Source organism: Dendrobates tinctorius, unplaced genomic scaffold (assembly GCF_039654945.1).
Source record: "Dendrobates tinctorius isolate UK_male_01 unplaced genomic scaffold, ASM3965494v1 ptg000129l, whole genome shotgun sequence".
NCBI classification, from domain to species: domain Eukaryota; kingdom Metazoa; phylum Chordata; class Amphibia; order Anura; family Dendrobatidae; genus Dendrobates; species Dendrobates tinctorius.
Window position 1 is genome coordinate 29,930,649 of NW_027361797.1, and position 22,771 is coordinate 29,953,419.

The 22,771-nt window shown below is 45.1% G+C and overlaps 1 long non-coding RNA gene across 2 annotated transcripts in view; it reads right to left on the reverse strand.

Annotated features, from left to right (window-relative positions):
* Window positions 1-7,853: 7,853 nt before the first annotated feature.
* The window catches only part of LOC141047689 (uncharacterized), a 56,692-nt gene continuing 41,774 nt past the window's right edge, over window positions 7,854-22,771 (reverse strand). Inside the window, exons 2-4 of one of the 2 annotated variants that reach the window (XR_012219884.1) lie at window positions 17,001-17,139; window positions 16,711-16,823; window positions 7,854-8,764 (exon numbers count right to left, since the gene is read on the reverse strand). This is a non-coding gene — a long non-coding RNA (uncharacterized lncRNA). The remainder of the gene's footprint in view (window positions 8,765-16,710; window positions 16,824-17,000; window positions 17,140-22,771) is intronic. The other variant, XR_012219885.1, reaches the window with a different exon arrangement.

The window sequence follows — 22,771 nt, forward strand, 5'->3', positions numbered from 1 at the left end:
AAGAAAAAAGACTATGCATATATGTGGGATCACCACGCATGAAACAATAATTTGAAAATATAAATTTTTATTGATTGCACAAAAGCAGCAAAAAACACCACACATTAAAAACAATTAAAACAATTTAGTCAGCATATAAGCCGCTGGCTGCAGAATATACAGGCACTAATATAGATCAATCAAGCTATTAGTAAAGCTCCATATGATACAGACAATACAGTGGGAGCGATAGAAAGAAGCAATCAAAGATGACTGGACATATTATTGTAACCCTATAGTGATAGATTGCGCTAAATGCATAACAAGCAGCAGGGAATAACAATCAACAATCCCTGATAAGGGCCCTGCAGTGTTTGGTAAATACCTGATGGAAAAAGGTAGAAAAATCATGGGTAACAAATGAAGCTCCTCATGGGATAAAATCACTATTCAAAAGAGCCACTAGAGCTCCAAGTGAAAAGATTAATAATGTGCAATAATTCCACACCCCAAACTGGAGTGCCATACATCACCCAGGAGCAAAACAGTCAGAAAGTCCAGTCAGAGTCGCCCCAGCGTCTGTGTAAAGTGCCAGCAGTCACAGCGGGATACAGTAACCCACGCGTTCCGACACCGCAGGTGTCTTTCTCAAGGTGAGTGCTAATGTTGCTTGGTAGTGCAGCTATTTAAAGCAAAATAATCACAGATAGATCTTTACCAGGTGGCAGGTAGTAGCGTGCAGACACACAGGGAGGTGGACATAGCGTCACAGGTTTTAAATGTAGTGCGCAGGCGCCGTCACAGCATAACAGGCAAACGTTTAGGTGTAAGTCAAGATCTCGTGGGAATTGAATGTCCCGCACATGCACACTGCAACCAGGCGGGTAACCATAGCGCTGTTTGTAAGGGCTGTCACAGACTGCAGAGCGGCGTTTGGTGTAAGTCAAAGTCTCGTGAGATTTGCAAATCTCACGCATGCGCAGTCAAACCCTAGGGTAACCATAGCAATACATGCAGGTGCTGTCACAGCATACAGAGCGGCATTTGATGTGAGCCAAAATCTCATGAGGCCTACACATCACATGTAAGCACAATTCGACTGGACGAATGACCAAAGCAATAGATGCTAAACACATGTGTTTAAAGTATGAACACTGTCAGAGCATCCGCTATGTTGCGGGAAACGATGACCAAAAATAACAAAGGACGATTTGATACACAGACGCTAATGTGACAAGAGTGCAGCGCTTGATAAAGATTAGATCTTATAGGACTTACACAACCCATGCGTACGTAGTGTAGCTGTAGCAAGAGGCAGTGATACAGCCCAAATACAAACATCTCAAATGATCAAATAATCATAACAATCAGAGATACATCTCATAAATGCGCATCAACTAAAGACATTACCATATATATTAATAATAGCAATAAATTGTCGCTGTATCTGCTAAATTGAGAGGTCGACATTTGATGGACAGCTTACATGAAAACAGCCTATAACAATGATATTAGATGAAATTAAATCATACATAGGTACAGATTCTAGTTTGATGTGACGGAAACCAGGCCTGGTGCTGTGATAGATACATAGAAACCCCCCACTTGAGATCATGTTGTTGTTAAACTTATGCCACCAAACTACAGGGGTAATAATGCCAAACATCACACCAAAATATTATAAAAGGTAAGAGCAATGATAGCATTGAGACGCATTATAATGGCCTATATGCAGCTCAATGTAGCACAATATAAGTGAGAAATAAACACCAGAGCCATCAATGATGGTAATGGAGTCTAGAGATATATAAGTAATTTTAGACATACCTGATGTCATATTTCTGAACATATAGAAAGTGGGTGCAAAATATAAACAGACGCCAGACCAATACAGGTAAAGACCAAACACTGCTGATGACCCATTAAACCCAAAAATGGGAAAGAATGGAACCAATTTGAGTAACAAACAGTCAGAGTTTACTCACATAACCATAAATATCTATCAACATATCTTTATATCATGTGTTTGAGTACGGAATCGAAAAAGGGGGGAGGGGCACCAATAGGCCAACACTTAAACATACAGTATAGAGAGGGTGAATAAACAACCCAGATGTTAATATAAAAGGATACCAGACTATCATATACATGCTATAATCTCCCATATTCCGACCATTCCAACTATGTTTCAAAAGACATGATAAAAAGTCCCAAAGATGGAAAGAGAGGCATTATAACCACATCCTCCTGTGTTCGACGTGATTCCCAGCATCATGACGAAGTATCATTAATAATGTACAGATTAAACACGTCAAGACGGGAGATCTCGGAGTCCAGCCAGTGAAGGAGAAAGGTCCCAAGGCCCAATGTGTAAGAAGAACCAGGACCTAGACTCTAAGGGGAAGAAACAAAAGGAAAAGGTATATTAATAGGATGACACATGACGGTCTATATCTTCTTATAGAAACCGTTGTAAAGCAACTCCTCATTGAGACCTCGAGGTGATAGGCAATCCAGAACATAGATCCACCTAGCTTCCCGACGGAGGAGCTCGTCTGAGATGTTACCCCCCTGATGTTGACACGAACCCCCTCCAGTTCTAGAACCTTGAGGGAGTCGGGGGAACCCCCATGGATGTCAAGGAAATGGGTGGCCACAGAGGTCAGCGGTTTCCCCTTACCCCTGTCGGACCGTGCCGTCATAATATTCGAGAGGTGCTGCTGTGTCCTACTTCGTAATTCTTGCGTTGTCTACCCCACATATATTTTCTTGCATCCACAAACCAGGGCGTAGACCATATTGTGGGAGTGGCAGTTGAAATACGCCTTCGGCTGTATCTGTGTGGGCAGACAAAGCACAGAAATTAATCGATTAGACAAAATCCGAGGACAGATAGAGCAAGCACCACATGGGAAAGTACCCCTATTGTCGTTACCGGTACGGATCTTGATGGTGGGGCGTCTAAAATGACTATTAGACAGAATGTCTTTGAGGTTCTGCGCCCTCCTGGCCACCACACTAGGGTGTTCATCTATAAAGCGTCGTAGTTTGGAATCACTTAACAAAATGCCCCAGTTGTTCCCAAGGATTTGGTAGACATCACTCCACTGGTTGTGGAACCTCGTGATGAGACTAATCCGATTTCGGGCATCCCTTACCCGTGGAGTTAAAAATTCCTCCCTAGGCCTATTCCTGGAGAACTCAAAGGCCCCAGATACAATCCTCCTTGGATATCCTCTCTCACGAAATCTGTTGGATAGTTGGCGTGATTCCCTCATGAAGTCTTCTGTACGGCTACAGTTTCTCCTGATTCGAATGAATTGTCCTTTGGGAATTCCCTTGCGTAAATGTGCAGGGTGAAAACTATCAAAGTGTAATACGTTATTTGTTGCTGTTTTTTTACGGAACAATGTTGTAGTGATGCGATTTTGGCACATTCCAATCATAAGATCCAAAAAATCCACCGAACTGGAAGAGAAAGCACAAGTGAGCTTGATGTTCCAAAAATTCCCATTTAATACTGAAATGAAATCCGTTAGCTGGGTTTCAGATCCCGACCAAATGATGGCAATGTCATCAATATATCTATACCACTTAATCACCCATTTGGAAAAGCTGTCTTGTTGGTAGACGTGTGTCTCCTCCCACCAACCCAAAAAGAGGTTGGCGTAGGAGGGCGCACACTTCACCCCCATGGCGGTCCCAGACACTTGCCTAAAGAATGCCATATCAAAAACAAAATAGTTTTTTTCTAGGAAAAATTTTAACAGCTCCAGAATAAACGTGTCATGACCCCTATCGCCCGTGGTATGATGGTTTAGAAAATTAGAGACAGCCTCCATACCAAGACTGTGGCTGATGTTGGTGTAAAGTGCCTCCACATCTAGGGTGACCATAATGGTGCCATCGGGTATTTCCAGATCCTTCAGAAGTAATAGCAGGTGAGTGGTATCTCGGACGAAAGACTCCAACCGCTGGGCCAGAGGCTGCAAGAAGAAATCAAGATAAGCACAAGGTTTCTCGTACAACCCCCCCCCAGCCCAGATACAATGGGTCTGCCTGGGGGCTCCATGATAGATTTGTGTACCTTTGGTAATAGTTAGAATGTTGGTACAACCGGATGGCTGGTAGTCAGAAAGCCATGCTCTTTTTTATTAATGGTGCCACTCAGGAATGCCCTAGAGAGTAGTCTATCTAGCTGGCCCTTAAAGATAGTGGTCGGGTCTGAAGGTAAAATTTGATAATACTGAGTATTATCAAGCTGGCGGTGGGCTTCCAGGCAGTACATGTTTTTAGGCCATAGGAAAGGAATCATTATTTTTCAGACTCTTAAGAGCCAGTTTCTCCCCTCTACTCAGATTGTTTTGGCGAGGCTTATCAATCCTGAATCTCTTAATATCACTGCATGTCTTATCGAAGAATATCTGAATTGTTGGAAATAAAGAGAAATTGGGAGATGCCTGAGAGGGCAATCTTCCAGTGAATCTTCTCCGCCCAGAGCCAGCCTCATTCTCCGTTAACAAGTCTAAGAGGTCACAGAGCACTTGTCTATCCTGTTCAGGTAATTCCTCGATAAGAGAGGGTTGTTGGTACAGCATTTTAAACGTCAATTGGCGACAAAAGAGATATAAATCTTTTGTAAGCTCAAATTTGTCCAAGCAATTGGTTGGTCAGAAAGATAAACCTTTGGATAGGAGTTTGGTCTCTACTTCTGATAATTCATATGAAGATAAGTTTATTATACGCAACCCATCCCCCTCCAATGAAGGACTGGAGTGGGGAGTGTCCTCTAATAACGTCTCCTGCTGTTGAGTCTCGTCTCCCTTCTCGAGTTCGGTGACCAAACTCGAAAGTTCCTGTTTCTCTTGGTCCGATGTCTTAGGTTTCCTTCTCCCCCTTCTAGACTGCTTTCCCTGTCGCTTGTGTGTGTGGATAAAAAATCACTACTATGAGTAGTTGCACCCAAATAAGTGGTGTCATTACTTTTAGTATTAGTAGTCGTTGGTACCCGATGTCTCAAATTACCCTGATGGGTCCATCTGAAGACCCGTTGTTTGTCAAAATCTAATTTATCTCATTGGAATTTACTCTATTTGCCTCTATTGATGTCTTTCTCATATCGGTCCACCACTTCCTTAAGTTGATTTCTAAAAGGATCAACTAATGTTTTTTTATCAAAGGTGTCAAGTCTAAGCTCTTTGTCCCTGATCTCGTCCTTGATCCTGGACAAAAAAAACTTTATCCTGCTCAATCAACATGTCAATAATAATATAAGAGCATTTCTTAAGGTCAGTCTCCCACACCAATCTAAAGTCCTGATCAACTTCCCAAGCCGGGAAGATTTGGACCCTCAATCCACGTGGAATAAGGCCTAATCTTTTATATTCCTCCAGGCTCTTAATGTTCCACCAGATCTTAGTCAATTTCTTATGTAGACCCAACAGATCAGAAGACAGATTCTAAAATCCCATATCCATAACCGTGTTAGGGGTCATAGACTCACCGTCCCTGCCAAAAATCTCTCTGACTTGTTCCTGCCACGCTGCCTCTCTGGCATTTAAATCCATAATAATCACAACAAGATGTGCCACCACTCTACAGAAACCTCATGAAAGATGAGGACGACACACTGAATAAAAATCAAATGAGATGTTGGTATTTGGGCTGTATCACTGCCTCTTGCTACAGCTACACTACGTACGCATGGGTTGTGTAAGTCCTATAAGATCTAATATTTATCAAGCGCCGCCCTCTTGTCACATTAGCGTCTGTGTATCAAATCGTCCTTTGTTATTTTTGGTCATCGTTTCCCGCAACATAGCGGATGCTCTGACAGTGTTCATACTTTAAACACATGTGTTTAGCATCTATTGCTTTGGTCATTCATCCAGTCGAATTGTGCTTACATGTGATGTGTAGGCCTCATGAGATTTTGGCTCACATCAAATGCCGCTCTGTATGCTGTGACAGCACCTGCATGTATTGCTATGGTTACCCTAGGGTTTGATTGCGCATGCGTGAGATTTGAAAATCTCACGAGACTTTGACTTACAACAAACGCCGCTCTGCAGTCTGTGACAGCGCTTACAAACAGCGCTATGGTTACCCGCCTGGTTGCAGTGCGCATGTGCGGGACATTCAATTCCCACGAGATCTTGACTTATACCTAAACGTTTGCCTGTTATGCTGTGACGGCGCCTGCGCACTACATTTGAAACCTGTGACGCTATGTCCACCTCCCTGTGTGTCTGCACGCTACTACCTGCCACCTGGTAAAGATCTATCTGTGATTATTTTGATTTACATAGCTGCACTACCAAGCAACATTAGCACTCACCTTGAGAAAGACACCTGCGGTGTCGGAACGCGTGGGTTACTGTATCCCGCTGTGACTGCTGGCACTTTACACAGACGCTGGGGCGACTCTGACTGGACTTTCTGACTGTTTTGCTCCTGGGTGATGTATGGCACTCCAGTTTGGGGTGTGGAATTATTGCACATTATTAATCTTTTCACTTGGAGCTCTAGTGGCTCTTTTGAATAGTGATTTTATCCCATGAGGAGCTTCATTTGTTACCCATGTTTTTTCTACCTTTTTCCATCAGGTATTTACCAAACACTGCAGGGCCCTTATCAGGGATTGTTGATTGTTATTCCCTGCTGCTTGTTATGCATTTAGCGCAATCTATCACTATAGGGTTACAATAATATGTCCAGTCATCTTTGATTGCTTCTTTCTATCGCTCCCACTGTATTGTCTGTATCATATGGAGCTTTACTAATAGCTTGATTGATCTATATTAGTGCCTGTATTTTCTGCAGCCAGCGGCTTACATGCTGACTAAATTGTTTTAATTGTTTTTAATGTGTGGTGTTTTTTGCTGCTTTTGTGCAATCAATAAAAATTTATATTTTCAAATTATTGTTTCATGCGTGGTGATCCCACATATATGCATAGTCTTTTTTCTTCCTTTTGTTTATTGATTCAGTTTACTTGCATGTGGTGATCCCTGCATTAGTATATTCCTTAGGTATAGTTGGATGGTGCCCACTCATTTGATTTTTATTGGATTCATGTATCTGGTGACTGACTCCTTATGAAACCCCTACCCTTGGTTGTGTCTGTTGTTAGGGTTTAGCGGTTAGAGTGAATGCCTGTCAGTGGCTAGTGTATACGTCACAGTGCATCCCAGTCTTCTGCACACTAGCGTCCGATGGTGTCGCCCACTGCAGGGCACTATCGTACCGCGGCAAGTGACAGCCACGCCTGTGCAACGCCTTGCGCAACCTGTTCGTTTATCTGGCCCAATCCTGGGTGATTAGTGAGCGGTACTGTGCCCACTTGCACGCGTTATCTATTATAGCAACTCTTACTGGCACCACAGTTGCTGCGCTGAGCACTAACGGTCTAGCGGGACTCCAGTCCTGTTGTCTAAGGGCCGAGTCCTGTGACCTTACGCTATACGCTTCCTCTGCTGAGTCCTATGGGGTTAACAGGCTCTGGCGTTTCTTTCAGCGGCTCTGTGAAGTAACAGAGTTTGCTCCTGTGCACAACCGGGTCAGTGGTTAACCCATCAGTGTTCACTTAGTACTCCACCATTACTAAGCAGCAGTTTTCCATCTCTGCACGGTGGACCCTGGTTTGCAATCGCACTTCCTTAAATTTTATATTTAGTGAGATCCGCAACCCTAACACAGGATTCAGCAGAATTGAAGCCTTCTCCTCATTTTGCCTGTCTTTCAATGTTCTATCCACCTGTTGTGGAAATTTGATGGATAGATATATCCCTGTGTGTGCTGCGGCTGCTCCTAATTAAAACAGAGTCTCATTGAGCGCTCAAAGGAATGAAGACGCTAAACACCTGTTAGCAGCATAACATTCCACCAGAACTCTGGAGGTTTATTGCACATACATAGGTTTATAATTACTTACAGAAAGGTGTGGTTAGTTAATTAACATAAGGCTTGAGCTTCAATACTATTGGCTATTTGAGTACATGAACATATATGGCAGTGTCCGACAAGAGGCTGATTTAGCAATATATGATTTACTGTATCCATTGTCCTGCAACTCAGCAAAAACAAGACATCGGACTGGTACATCTGTTCCAACTTCCTCTTTTCGATGTCTAGCACATATATCACAAGACAATCCTGGTTTAAGCTAGATGGCTCACGAGGTCATTGGACCATTCTGAGCAATTGATTATAGAGTTCATGTTAGCTGTGATTATATATATGTATATATCAGTATATAGCAATGTGCAGGCAAGGGAGATCTATATGAAATACATATATATTTCCATCACAATCCCCCCTTAGATATCACTTGCCCTAATCCTGCTCCTGTCCCAAAGCGCTGTAACTTTTTTATGCTGCCAGTGGGCTGACGCATACCTAGTGCATACACCCCCCTCCATACAGACTTTTGCAAATGGGCGGTCAGGAGATCTGTCCCTAACGGGGTTCATTGCATTGTAATCAAAGTCTCTAAGTTAGCAGTCTATGTAGTCAGTGGTATGTATTCTCTATCACGTAGGTAATTTATTCAGTCAGGTAGGGCATCCACAGCATCATTCCAGCTCAGGTGTATCTTCTGGTATGAGAGCTTCCTTGCAATGTGATGCGTGGATCCAAGTGGGGGTCTTCCCTCCAGGTTGGTGTCGTCAGCAGCACTTGGAGAAGGGCCATCAAATCTGGAATCGATTGCTCTCCTTACGAACTTTGTTCACCAACACTCAGTCTCCTGGCTTCATGGCGTGCATACCAGGTACCGAATCTGGATCTGGCAATGAAGAAAAAAACTTGAGAATAGACATTCACAAGATTCTTGGTAAATTCAATTACACAAGCAGGCAAAGTATCATATTGCGTAATCATCTGCTGAGGGAAGAATACTCCTAACCTGGGCTTAGACCCAAATAAAATTTTATATTGGTGACAGCTTTTTCTGGGCCTATGGGAGTGTCTAATGCCATGGTTTGTTTGGCTCTTGGGCAATTTTTTAACATGCTGCTCTTATGTGTCCCACTTAGTCTATGTTGCCGCTACTTTGGGGATGGTGGGAAGTGTGTAGGTCTAAGGCTGGTTTCACATTTGCGTTTTTTAGCGCTGGAAAAAAACGCATATGTGCGCATGCGTTTTTTCCCCTATATTTAACATGGGTGCGCATACCTGCGCGCTTGTAAGCGCATGTATGCGATTTTCATGCGCTGCGTTTTTTTGGGGTGTGCGTTTGTATTTTCCAGACGCAGCATGTTGCATTTTTTGGCCCTGCAAAAAAGCGCATGCGCACATATGCGCACGTTTTGCGCTAAAAATGGCCATTATAGCCTATGGATGCGCATATGTGCGCACTGGCATGCTCATGTATGCGTTTTTTTGCATATGCGTTTTTTTTTTTAACCATGGAATTTAGGGGTTTGGGTTAGAGTTAGGGTTAGTTAAGGGGGTTTAGGGTTAGGGTTAGGGTCAGGGTTAGGGTTGGGGTTTGGGTCAGGGTTAGGGTTAAGTATGGTTTGGTTAAGGGTTGGGTCAGGGTTAGGGTCAGGATTAGGGTTAAGTATGGTTTGGTTAAGGGTTAGGGTCAGGGTTAGGGTTAGGGTTAGGGTCAGGGTTAGGGTTAGGGTTAGGGTCAGGGTTAGGGTTAAGTATGGTTTCGTTAAGGGTTAGGGTCAGGGTTAGGGTCAGGATTAGGGTTAAGTATGGTTTGGTTAAGGGTTAGGGTCAGGGTTAGGGTTAGGGTCAGGGTTAGGGTCAGGGTTAGGGTTAAGTATGGTTTTGTTAAGGGTTAGGGTCAGGGTTAGGGTCAGGATTAGGGTTAAGTATGGTTTGGTTAAGGGTTAGGGTCAGGGTTAGGGTTAGGGTTAGGGTCAGGGTTAGGGTTAAGTATGGTTTTGTTAAGGGTTAGGGTCAGGGTTAGAGTCAGGATTAGGGTTAAGTATGGTTTGGTTAAGGGTTAGGGTCAGGGTTAGGGTTAGGGTCAGGGTTAGGGTTAGGGTTAAGTATGGTTTTGTTAAGGGTTAGGGTCAGGGTTAGGGTTAGTTAGGGTTTAGGGTTTGGGTTAAGTATGATTTGGTTAAGGGTTAGGGTCAGGGTTAGGGTTAGGGTTAGGGTCAGGGTTAGGGTTAGGGTCAGGGTTAGGGTTAGTAAAGTCATGGTTTGGGTTAGTGTGAGGGGCCACCTAATGTTGGAAAAAAACGCAAACGCGGTAAAAACGCACTAAAAACGCATACAAACGCATAAAAACGCTGCGTTTTTTTCATGCATGCTCATAAAAATGCTTGAAAAAAACGCAGCAGTTGTATGCTTTTGTATGCGTTTTTTCAATGCGTTTTTTTGCGGGAAAAACGCGCTGCAAAAAAAAGCAAGTGTGAAACTAGCCTAAGTCTGACCCTACTGCTGACCAGATCTCTTGTGTCAGGTTTACTGTGAATGCGAGTCCCTGATCACTCGCTATCACTTCTGGAACTCCATATCTGCACACTATTTCTGAGAGTAGCTTCTTTGCAGTAGTCTTCGCTGACTGGATTCTTACTGGGAAAGCTTTGGGCCAGATGATGTGGGGGAACGTTTTCCCACTTGTCCAGTGTTGTATTTGTCAAAGGTCAAACAGCTGCAGGGAAATTTGGCTGTTAAGGTGGGAGTTCAATCAGATCATTCACCTGTGTCTTCAATCTGTGCGGGGCCCATGTGCCCATTGAACCACCATAGGGTACATACTTTGAGGTAGACAGGGTTTGCTTTGAGGTAGACAAGGTTTTGGAGTCCAGTGCTTTTGTTTTCCTTCTTCTTCCTTCATATGTTGTCCCTTCAGCATCCAGCTTTTCTTCTCCTCCTTTGGAGTCTGATCCTGCAACTTCTTGAACAGGTCCCAGGACATCATTTTTGTCAGGTTTTCTTGTCTTCAGTCGTCATGTAGTAGCCGTCCGGCTCTACGACCTCCTCCACTTTTCCATATTGTCTTCTTCTGGCTGCTTGTTTGGCTGGAACGTCTGCCATGTTGTTGCCCCGTGCCTCTACTGTGTTCAGTTTTCCGTGTGCCTTGACTTTTAGAAGCTGGAGAGCATCCAGCAGGTCCCTGATGGCTCCATGATGCTTCACGGTCGTCCCGCTTTCTGTGATAAAGCCTCTTGCAGCCCAGATGGGTCAAGTCATGTGCTATGCCATGCGTCGGATTCCTGGGACTGCACAACAGGAATCCAGAGCCATACATCCAGCAAGCTCCCATTTCCCTCCGACCGCTCAGGGACCTACTCAGCAATCCCAGCGATCCAGGCGTCCTGCTCAGACTCGCTCTGTGAGCCTGGATGTTGCTGCCACCTCTGGTGCAGCAATGGTAGCGCAACCTGCTCTGCAGGGAACCGCTCCAGAGGCTAAGTCCTCTCGCTGTGCTGCTGGGCATGCCCGCAAGAGGACCTCTCAGTGGAGAGCAGGGGTCACTTGCTCAGGTCCTGTGTCGGATCTGATTGGCCCTTCCCAAAGTATTGGAAGGTCCCAGAAGTGCATGGCTATAAAAAGCCCGCATGGCACCTCGGCCATGCGCTAGTGTAGACTATTATGCTGTGTGTGTAAGGTGATGGATGCATGTGTCTGGTGACTGACTTATTTGAAACCCCGTTCCCTCTGATAATACGAATGGTGACAGAGTGTTGGTTATAGTCAGCTCCAGTTCGTGGCAAGCTATGCGCCACTGCGCTTACCGCACTGTACACTAGCATCCGACGGTATCCGGCTTTCCGGCGCTGTCGTCTAGCGGCTATAGTTACCGCCGTGCTGCAGTAGCAGCATTCATTGGCGTTCGCGGCTGCGACGCTACACACGCCAGCTGGTCCTGTGGAGTTAACAGGCCCAGCGCTCATTCCTAATTTATATTAGGGCATCTCAGTGGCTTAACAGAGTCTGCCTTCACTCCTCGGGTGACGTTAACCCGAGTGCAGCACTTCGCCAGCTAGCGAGTCTGCCATTGTCCAGCAGCGGTCTTGTCACCTACCGCACGGTGGACCCCGGGCAGCAAACGCACCTCCTATTATTTATATTCGGTGCGTTCCGCCGTCCCTAACAGCGAGTACCTGGAATCGGTATAGACGTTTGCGGTTTTGTCCTTCGCAATCTGGAAGTCCTTCACCAGCGTTATCAGTTCCGCTTCTTGGGTTGACAAGCTACGAGACAAAATTCTGGACCATAGGATTTCTTGATTGCTGGTCACTGCACATCCCATGTGGAACCTTCCTTCATCATCTGCAAAACTCGAGCCATCTACGGTATCCTGCAGATTTTGTTCTGAAGAGTCCGTATCCGCATCCCCCCTTGGGAGTGGGAGTAGAGTCAGGCAACAGCTGAGAGCACTGGAGGGCGGCGAAGAGATGCTTTGGTGGAGAGAGGATCTCTAGTGGTTGTCCAAGAATGACGTCAGCAACCTTGTCCAGGAGGGCGTGCGCTGCAAATACTGTTTTCATGCAGGAGGGGGCCCCCCTTGCAACTGGATCCAGGCGGGCTGAGAAGTAGCCTAGAGGTCTCTGTTTTTGCTCCGTGGGTCTGTTTTGGGACGCCAGTAGCATGACCTTCTTTTTCCATTTAGTAAAGATGGAATGGCTTCTCGTAGTCAGGGAGGTCTAGAGCTGGCGCAGAGACTATGGAGTCTTTCAGTTTCCTGTACAAGATGAAGGCTGCAAACAACAGGAGGAACGGGGTTGCATTGATGCAATCGTACAGAGGCTGCATTAAGACTGGAGCACCAGGGATCCAGGTTCTGCAATACGAAACTAGACCAAAGAAGGCCTGCAGCATCTTTGGAGTTGTTGAGGGAGCCATCTTCTCCTAAGTGGTCTTCCGGTCATATGTCAAGTGTTTTGTCTGGCGGGCACTACTGTGTCTCAGGAACGTTACTTGCTTTTGACACCACTGGACTCTGTTTTTCCAGAACTTGCGCTGCTGCTCCGCCAGGTAGAGTAGAAGAGGCAAGGAAAGGGCTGTGCAGGTAGAGATGTCGATGACTTCTGCATGTTCTGCAATCCAGTTGACGAGGATGGAGGACAATGCTTTGGTGAGCTGTGAAAGGCTGTTCTGGGCCCCCTTGGGCATCACTGTCCATGTGTTCTGCACCCCCCCGGTGCGTGAAGGTAAACAGGAACTGGTCAGCCAGGTGAAGGGGGAACATTGAAGGACGCATTGGACAGATCCATCACCGTGAGCACTGTTGCTGTGGCTGGCACGCTGGACAGCAGAGTGTGCAGATTTGGCACAATTGGGGTTTCAAACACGGTTGCTTCGTTCACAGCCCTCAGGTCATGCACCATTCAGAACCTGGCTGGTTCTCCTTTCACAGTCTTCCTCTTGATCGAGGAAAGTGGGCACTGCGCGATGGTTCCTATGGACAAGGCGGCCCAGTCTGGCCTTGCTCTTCACAATGCCGTGAGGGACTCCCATCTTCTGGCCCAGAGCCGGTAGGAAAACAAGCCGTTTACTGGGATCCTCTTCACCAGCGATGATGACCAGCTGAGCTTTCTTGCTCTCCACCAAGGCGGTCACTGTGTTAACATCTGCTCTGATCACTGGGGGTCTCTTTGCTGGGACGTGTTCTTTACCAGCCAGCAGCCGTTCCTTTCTCCCAGCTTGGTCTCAGGTCAGCATTTGTGTACCAGTGTGAAAAGCTGAGTGGCTGTCTTCTGGTCCAGGGCCTGGATAAACTTCCGGGAGCAACTTCAGAATCTTGACCAAGATGATCATCTGGCGCTGGAGCCGGAAGCAGCGCAGCCATTTCCCGAAGCGGGTAAGGTCCCTTTGGGTTGAAATTTCCTGGCCCATGTCAAAGTTCTTAGATTGTTTCTTGAACAGCGGTTCCACTTAGACCTCCAGTTGGTCCGAGACAGTTTGACTCTGGGTGATGGACAGGGGATGCTGGGAATTATGTGGGTACGGGGTTCCAGACTTGAGTGACACCCACACTGGCGCAACTTGAAGTCTTACTTGGAACACAGGCTTTCAGGTACTATGTCCGGCACCTCCTTGGGTAGGTTTGCACTGGTTGTTCGAGGCTCTCGTAGGGCCACCAGCATGATTGATTCTTCTTGGGTCAGGGGTGGAGAAAATGTCATGGTCACATCTTCCTGGAACACTTTGGTCACCTTCAGCTTCTCTACGGTAGGTCTGCTCTCAGTAGGTTGAGTGGGCAGGTCTCCACCATAAACTTGAACAGGATGGAGTGTCCTGGCTGTATTCACACGCTCAGGGGCTTGTAAGCTGGGAATGATTGACTTGACCATCAATCCACACAAGACACAGTGTTCTGATAGGCAGGTGGGGTCGGGGAGTTCCACATGTCTCATCACACTACCGATTGCAACAGTGTCCACAAAGACCTGACTACCCCTGTCCACCTTCAGGGTGATTTGAGGTATTGGGTCCGCTGATGGGTTTTTACATGTCAGAGGCATGATGTCTTGCGGACCTGGCTTGCCTCTGTCCTATGGACAGGATTTTTCACTGCTTCCTGGGCTCGAATTCCAGCAAGGACATCTGCAAGGAGTTTATATGTTCCCCCCGTGTTTGCGTGGGTTACCTCTGGGTACTCCGGTTTCCTCCCACATTCCAAAGACATACTGATAGGGAATTTAGATTGTGAGCCCCATCGGGGACAGTGATGATAATGTGTGCAAACTGTAAAGCACTATGGAATATGTTAGCGCTATATAAAAATAAAGATTATTATTATCCTGTGTTTCTTTCTTGGCCTATTCCTCTGCGTGATGTCCTTGGTTGCCTGGGTGCTCTGCTCTTCACTGTTTCCGGAAATGACCAGTGCTGCCACAGTTGTAACACATGCTGTGTCTCCTGTCTCTGCAGGGTGGTTGCTCTTCCACATTGGTGGCCACCATAAGAGGGGCTGTCTTCCACACTCCTGGGTGGGACTCAATTCTTCTGGCTACTGTGAGCAGGGTATCTACTGCTATTGACCTGTACTCAGGCCTGGCCACTATCAGCAGTTTCTTGATTAGTTCTCTTAGTCCATGCACAAATGCCTGTGCCAACATTTGTCTGTGTATCTGATCATGAATAGTGAAGCCTAAATCTTGGAATACTTGCATCACTCTGCCATGAAACTACAGACTCTGTCTTGGCTTGGCTCATGTCATGTAGGCTGAGGGCTTGCCCTGCCTGTCTGGCTGTGGCCCACTCTCTGAGTTGCTCAATTAGCTTTGACCCTGACTCCCAGGAGTGCACATCTAATTCTGCTGGAAGCTTGAAGTGTTCATGATTGGCCAGAATGCTTCACCTGCCTTTATTTCCATTATGGCCCAGAGATCAATCCAGGTTGCATCATATGTTTGCTGGCTCTGCTGCATTCTTCGGTAGAATGGCATGGGGTCCATATCTAGGTCTGGCAGATTATTCAGAATACTGAACACCTGACTAGGGGTGAAGGACACATAGTGTAAGAGTTCTGGCTCTATCTGCCCCTGCCTACTTGGTGCCTGTGGGTTTCTTTCCCTAGTACTGGGTAGCATGTATGATGTTCCCTCTTCATTTTCATCAGAGGAGAAACTGTGATATTGTGTGTTTGCCTTTTTGTGTGTGGTTGTCCCCCCCCCCCCCACCCCCCCTGAGACTGCGTTGATGATGATGTAAATGTTGACAGCTCTGTCTGGTACTTAGGTTCCTCATTTTCAGACGCAACAGCTGCAGACACTGATGACCTACACCTCCATGACCTACACATCCCCCCCCTGCACTCTGAGCTGTGGGTTCTGCTTGCTGTTGTATCGAGGGGCCACCTGTGGTCTTTTGTGCAATATAAGACGATCTAGAGAAAGAGTAGTCATCAGAAAACTCAAGACAAAGGAAGATTTGTGTAGAAACTGTGTTGAAAGTGACCTATATAAATTAAGCATCAAGAAGTTAGCAAGAAAATATCTTCATTCAGAATCTATCATACAAAAAAGACATTCAGTCCCCTCTTAAACTTTCTCACCTACTTGTCCTACCTTTTCACATCCCTGCCTATTAGGGCCTTATAGGGATAGCAGGGAGAGCCGCCATGGACCGGGGGTACCACTGCGCAGGTTATAGGGTGCCAACCTCCGCTGCTAGGTAGGGGCAAGTAAGTCAGTATAGGGACAGGCAACTCCCTATGGTTATCAATCTGTTGGTGGTGGTGTGATGCAATAGTAATAATATTTAAGTGTGATATTTTTAAAAACTTGATCAATAAAGTTTATAGATTTTATGATATTTGTAAGGGTTCTGCTGTGAATTCCAAATTGGCTGGAATCGAGACCAGATACCAGAGCCTCTGATGCGCCTAAACAGTGTAAACCCCCCACAAGTGACCCGTTTTGGAAACCACCCCCCTCAATGATTTTATCCAGTTGTATAGTGAGCATTTTGAACCCACAGGTACGACACAGAATTTGATAACCGTTTGTCATATTGAATATGTTGTCATTAGTGTTGACCACAAGTGCTCGCTACTACAGTTTGCTTTGGGTGTTCGGGTACGCACCGAATATAGTGGTGCATGAGTACCTGCACCCCCCCATGTTTCGTGGCTGTTAGACACTCCAAAAAATATATACAGGGATCTGCGATGCTTCGTACATTCCAGAGCAACCAATGCAAACTCGAGTAGCGAGCACTTGCGCTCTACACTAGCCGTCAAATTGTTGTCTATTTTTTTTTTACTATTGTAAAAAACAATTCTATCTCCAACTCTAACACAACCACAACACTAACCTCAACCCTAATTGCAAAGAATGGAAAAAAATACAATTTTTGTAATTTAATTTGTCGGTTGCGAGTGGGATAACTGAATGACATATTCCACTCTGTTTCCCTCCACAACGAATCTGAAAGAAAAAGGAGAAAAGATAACTAAAAAAAAAGCATTTAACATGTAGGGAAAAACTTGAAGATTTGAAATGTTACCCCATTGTGCTGGTGTACGTGTAATGTTAGCTGCAATTGGTTCATTTTCCCAAAATATCATAAAAACAATGATTGGGCATGGGGGTGCTATAAAGTACCTTCTCAATGGAAAACACATGATGTCAGATCACTTCTATTAACCGCTTGACGTCTTGAAAGACTGAGCTTACGAACAGCGAGTCATTTTGTCATCGTAGGCTTGCGTAGGTTCATTCTGTTGAGTGTTTAGCGCTTTTTCTGGCGGATAAAAGAGCAAAATCTGTGTTGGGTCGAATATTCTTGAGATTTGCACTGATCTTTCTTAGTAACATCTTTCTCTCGCTGTGATTTCCAGGTAAGACCATTGCAATTGGAAAGGTCTTGACTAGAAGCAGTGCGCACAGGCTCAGTAACGTCACCACTCATCACTGAGCCTGCACGCTGCTTCTCATTCATTCCGCATTAGTTTACAACCCGAGCGGCTGCATTACCATTGCTCCAGCTGTAATCTGATTACCCCCTAAGATGGATTTAGAAAGGATATTATTGGTTTATTATTTTTTTATTTTTTTACAGGAGAACAATGGCTTTGATATGGGATTAGGAGTATAATAAAGATTTTAAAACTGTGTAGTGCATTCTTTCATTGAAATACTTTGTTCTTATTGTGTGTGTGTTTATTTAACATCTGAGTAACTCTAGGATTAGTAATGGAGAGGTGTCTTATTGACACCTCTCCATTACTAAGCCGGGCTTAATGTCACCTTACAATAGCAAGGTGACATTAACCCCTTATTAACCCCACTTGCCACCTCTACTGGGCAAGTGGGAAGATCCCAACAAAGCTCCAGAATAGGTGCATCTAATACATGCACCTTTTCTGGGCAGCTGTGGGCTGCTGTTTTTAGGCTGGGGATGCCAAGATCAATGGCCCCTTACCAGCGTGAGAATAGCAGCCCGCACCTGTGAGTTTTGCCGGGTTGGATCACAAACAGAGGGGGACCCCACATCGGGTTTTCATTCATTCTTTCTCTCCTGCTCGCTGTTGCCGGCAGAGCAGGAGAGAATGACAGCCGCGTTCAGCACCAGCCGCCGAGGAACAGCGCTTACTGTAGCGCGTCTTCCCCGGCGGCGGTCCGAGTGGTCCTGATGCAGCACATGTTCGGCACATGGTTGCCACACGTGTGCCACACGGATGTACCACGTATTCACACGGACACTGATAGCTCCGGTACCGTTTTTTCCTCTACTGGAATTATCTGGACATGTGAGACTGCCCTACCACCCAGTTTCAAAGAAACAAAACTGCCATTGTTATGTGAATGAGCCAAAAATTTAAGCAAACTTGATGCAATTAAAGCGGTAATAGTCTAGATGGCAGATGATCTGATTGTAATTGTGCTCCACGTGTATTAAAGCAAAAATGGGCAAAAAACTGCTCCGGGCCATCAATCAGTAGTAATTCCAAAATCATAAAGTGTGAATGGCTGTTTAATATTTAGATTTCCAATTTACGACAAAGACCTAGGTAGATCCATCCCCCACCCCAAAGAGCTACACTCTAATTACTACCTGGAAAGAGTTAATTTCTCGGTCATAGTTCGGTCTTATGTGTCAAGGTTTGAATGCTTCTCCTTGCTGCAGTAGCAGCAATTGCTGCATGTTATTTGATTTATAGTTGATGGATAGCCATAAAACCTTAATGGTGTGATTTATGTGCAGGACTCTGTCTGAATTAAGGCAGTAACCTTATTTACATCTTTGCAGTTTTGCAACTATTCCTCTGTAGCCATCCAGCCCTTCACCTAACTTTTGTAAATAACAAAAGATATCAAGCATATTGTTGGGCATATTATTTTGGATACTCTAGTAATTCTCTCAAAATTTTAATATATTCTACAACTAGAATTCTATCCCTTTCAGCTGTTTCTCCTACCTATGTGTTGGTTTGAGGCAATGGTTTTTATGGTTGTATGTCTATCAAGGTTTAATAAAATAAATGTTTATTTCATAAAATGAGTGACACTCTTGGTTATTGCGTCACTTGATAGTGACATGACCTTTGTGATACATTTGTGCATGCAGAGTGTAGCCCGCTCCTTTATAGGATAATGGGCTTGGGTATTGTGCTTACCACCTGTAAACTTTGCATATCAAGAGTTCAGCCTGTCTACAACTGAAAGTTAGAGACTTCTCTGGAAAATTTTGAAGCGACAGATTAGAAATTATTTATTTTATTCCAACAATCCCCAGGATATGAAGAGCAATAGCATAGCTAGTTTATCAATTCGATGATCTTTGTAACCCCTTCTTATGTACAGCACCATGGAATCAATGATGCTATATAAATAAATAATAATAATAATAGTAATATTCACAGGATAGAAAGGGAAACAAAGATGGTCACCCTCATTACTATGCAATGATCTGACACCATTCACATATTCTGGGTATGTCATATTTACAACTAGAATTTTTTTATGACTTTTGCATATGTAGAGTTGCATTTCTTGGGAATACCAGCACCAAAGCGTAGCTGAGCATCGAAAAAAAAAAAACCCAAGCCCTCTAACTCCATGAATGGGGGAATTAAAGTATCAGAAAATGCTGACTTTTTTTTTTACATTTGTATTTTTTTTTAATGAAAGTTTAATGGAACTGTACTAACCTGAAGAATATTGCTAGGTCATTTATTTTTACATGCTACTGATGCAAGTACAAACTGTAAAAAAAAAAATAGATTTTTTTTTCCCCTTCAGTTTCACTCCACTCGGAATTTATTCCTCTTCCCAGTACATTATATGACCAAGTAAAAGGACTGAACTAGTTCCTCAGAAAAAAAAGCTTAAGGCCCCGTCACACTAAGGCCGGAGTCACACTGGCGAGGAATACGGGAGAGTGAGAGGCGCAAAAAGCACGCATTAGACACGGACAAATGATTTTCTATGGGGTCACTCGCACCAGGCGTATATTTCTCCTCAGTATCCTACGCTCCGTGCCACTCGCAGCATGCTGCGATTGTCAGCGTACTACGCCCGTAGTACGCCAATGCAAGTCTATGGGTGCGCAAAAAATACGGATTACACACGGAACACACGTGTGACCTGCGAGCAATACGCAGGTCTTTTGGCTGGTGAACAGGAAATGGGCCAATCCATCATCATGAAGCGTAGACATGCAAATGAGCTAAAAAAACACTCCAGACATCCAGGAAGTCAGCCTCCACGGAGTACAGCAGCAGCATGGCGTCCACATATATTAATGTAGAGATGCTCATTGTGCTGGTGCAGGAGCGTCCAGAAATATGGGACCCACGCAACGCAAACTATGTGAACCGCACAAGAAAGGAGGCGTCATGGAGGCGCATCTGTCGCCAGATGTACCATGACTTTGGTGACAGACCACGTGATGAGCAGCAGAAAATTCGTAAGTGCAACCATCAAAATATCATTAACCTTAGCGCGCACTATAAAATGACTCTACAATCAGCACCCCCCTTCCTGTGCATGTACTTTTATTAGCCTCATGAGGCCGTTACATTAGGATGTGACACGTGGCTTCACACAGCCATAATTAGGGGTTAGGCCACAAGCTCCTCATCCTCCTAGCCAATAAAATTAGTTTCAGTGGACCTAATGAGACCCTGGGTATCGGCCCAATTACATATGCCACCATGGGTAGAACGCACACCCCAGAAGGCCCCATGCCTAGACTACTGGTAGAAAATGTGACCTCTCAAATATGTGATTTTGACATTCTTTCTTGTCACATTGCAGTGGAAGATGTGATGAAACGGTGGAGAAGCATCCGGGACCAGTACCGCCGGGAACGCCAGCAGCGGTCCAGGAGTGGGGATGCTGGCCATGTAAAGCGCAAATATATATACTATGACCGGCTGAACTTCCTCGCCCCAATTCTGGCTTTGAGACCGTAAGTACATACCTCACACCACATGACACAAAAACATTACACAAATACTTTACAGGGACAAAAATATTGATGTATTTTTGCCTCTGTTCTATTTCATAACAGAACTCAATCCAACCTTACGGATCGAGGAACGGCCTCAGAGGCAGAGCCCATTATAGATCCTGTAGGGGATGAGGTGGCTGGCCCATCTTCTCCCCCTACAAGAAGGATGGCTGAAGAGGAGGCATCACCAGAACACACAATGGCTGCCCTACACAACACACCACCAGGACGGTCTGCTGCTGCAAACTCACCCATCCTGGAAGAGCCAGGCAACTTGAGCAGCAGCCCAACTGCCCAGATCAGGCCCTCCCCACAGGCTGCTCTAGCATCACGGCGAATAAGAAGGCGGCGCCAGGTCACCATTCAAGAGAGCAGGACCAATGTGGACACAGGGGTGCTGAATTACTTGTCCAGAGTCACTACAGATGATGGTGAGGAGGCCTATGCACGTAGCCTCACCCTTTATCTCCGTGCCCTTACCCGTGAGGTCAGGCTCCGTATTAGGGGATGTATTCAGATCCTGCTTGATGCAAGCACCCCCCCCAATACCCCATATGAGGTGTTTGAATTTCTTTAGAGGTGGCAGCTCTCACCAAGAAATTTAATGCGCATGAGACCATCCACACAGATGCTTGGTCAAGCAGGGTCTGAACAGCCCCTAATACGTGGGCCAACACCTCAACCCCTTCCTCCCCCTACCCATCCTTCTATTCCGCAGCCCCAAATGTCTTCCTCAAGCCAACCCCACCAATATGGCCACTTGTACCCACCCAGTGTTGGAGGCTGGTCCCAACCTGGTTGGGGACGATCTGGCTATCTTGGTGGGTATGAGCCACGGGCCTACCAGAGCCAACAAGAAGCCCCTCACCATCATCATTACTCTGGCCAGTATCCCCAACAGGCCCAGGAGGCTGGACAACTACAGCATCATGGGCAACAGTATGGCCCCACACAGGGCGATGTTGCCCACAATGTCCAGCAGCACCCACAGGCTGGTCCTCCACGTTCCCCTTCCCCTACATATGAGGATTTATGATTCAAAAGTTTGGAGATGTCCAGTGACATGTAACTGGTGCTTCTAATCTAGACAAAAAAACAGGTGTTCTCCTTCACCAACATTTAGAACATAATTTAACACTCACATTTTTAAACAATGTTTTCCAAACATATGAAACAATCCATCATGACAGGCAACGCTACCTCACGCCTTTCACACAGATATTACATGTGTGTATAAAAGAGAATATTTAAATGCGCTATACTGTTACATGAAAGGATGAAAATACACTAGTCACTTGCTAACGCATAGGAAAGGCGTGCTTGCCTTTAGTTAAGTAGTCAACTTTGTTGTTAGCAATCTCTAGTAAAACAATTTGAGGCGACCAGCATTCAGAATATCACGCTCTCTCTATGTCTTAACAAGTGAGTTTTGTATTTTCATCCTTTCCAGTATAGCATGCTTAAATATTGTCTGTTCTACAGATAGGTAATATCTGTGTGAAAGATGTGAGGTAGCCTTGCCTGTCATGGTGGAGTCTTTCTATGATTGGATAACATTATGAGGAAATGTGAGTGTTATCTTATTGACTTTATTTAGGTGATGGAGCTCACCCTTTGTTGCTGAATCAAGGTTAATGTAGGCATGCATCAATGTTGTTATTGCATAATGTTTGTTGCAGTTTTTTTCTGTAATGTTATAATGTTACACCAAGTTAAAGAAGGCACAAAGGGTCATTTTGGCCATTGCCAAATTTGTGTTATGGCAAAATTATGTTTGCCTTTAAGCAAAACAAAAAAAAAGGGCAAAACTAAAAATTTGTCTACTCTAGTTAACGTCTCTGTGTGATTTTTCACAATCCCTCACAACATACTAACAGACACCAACCAATGCAATGAAACAGTCATAGAATCATAAAGG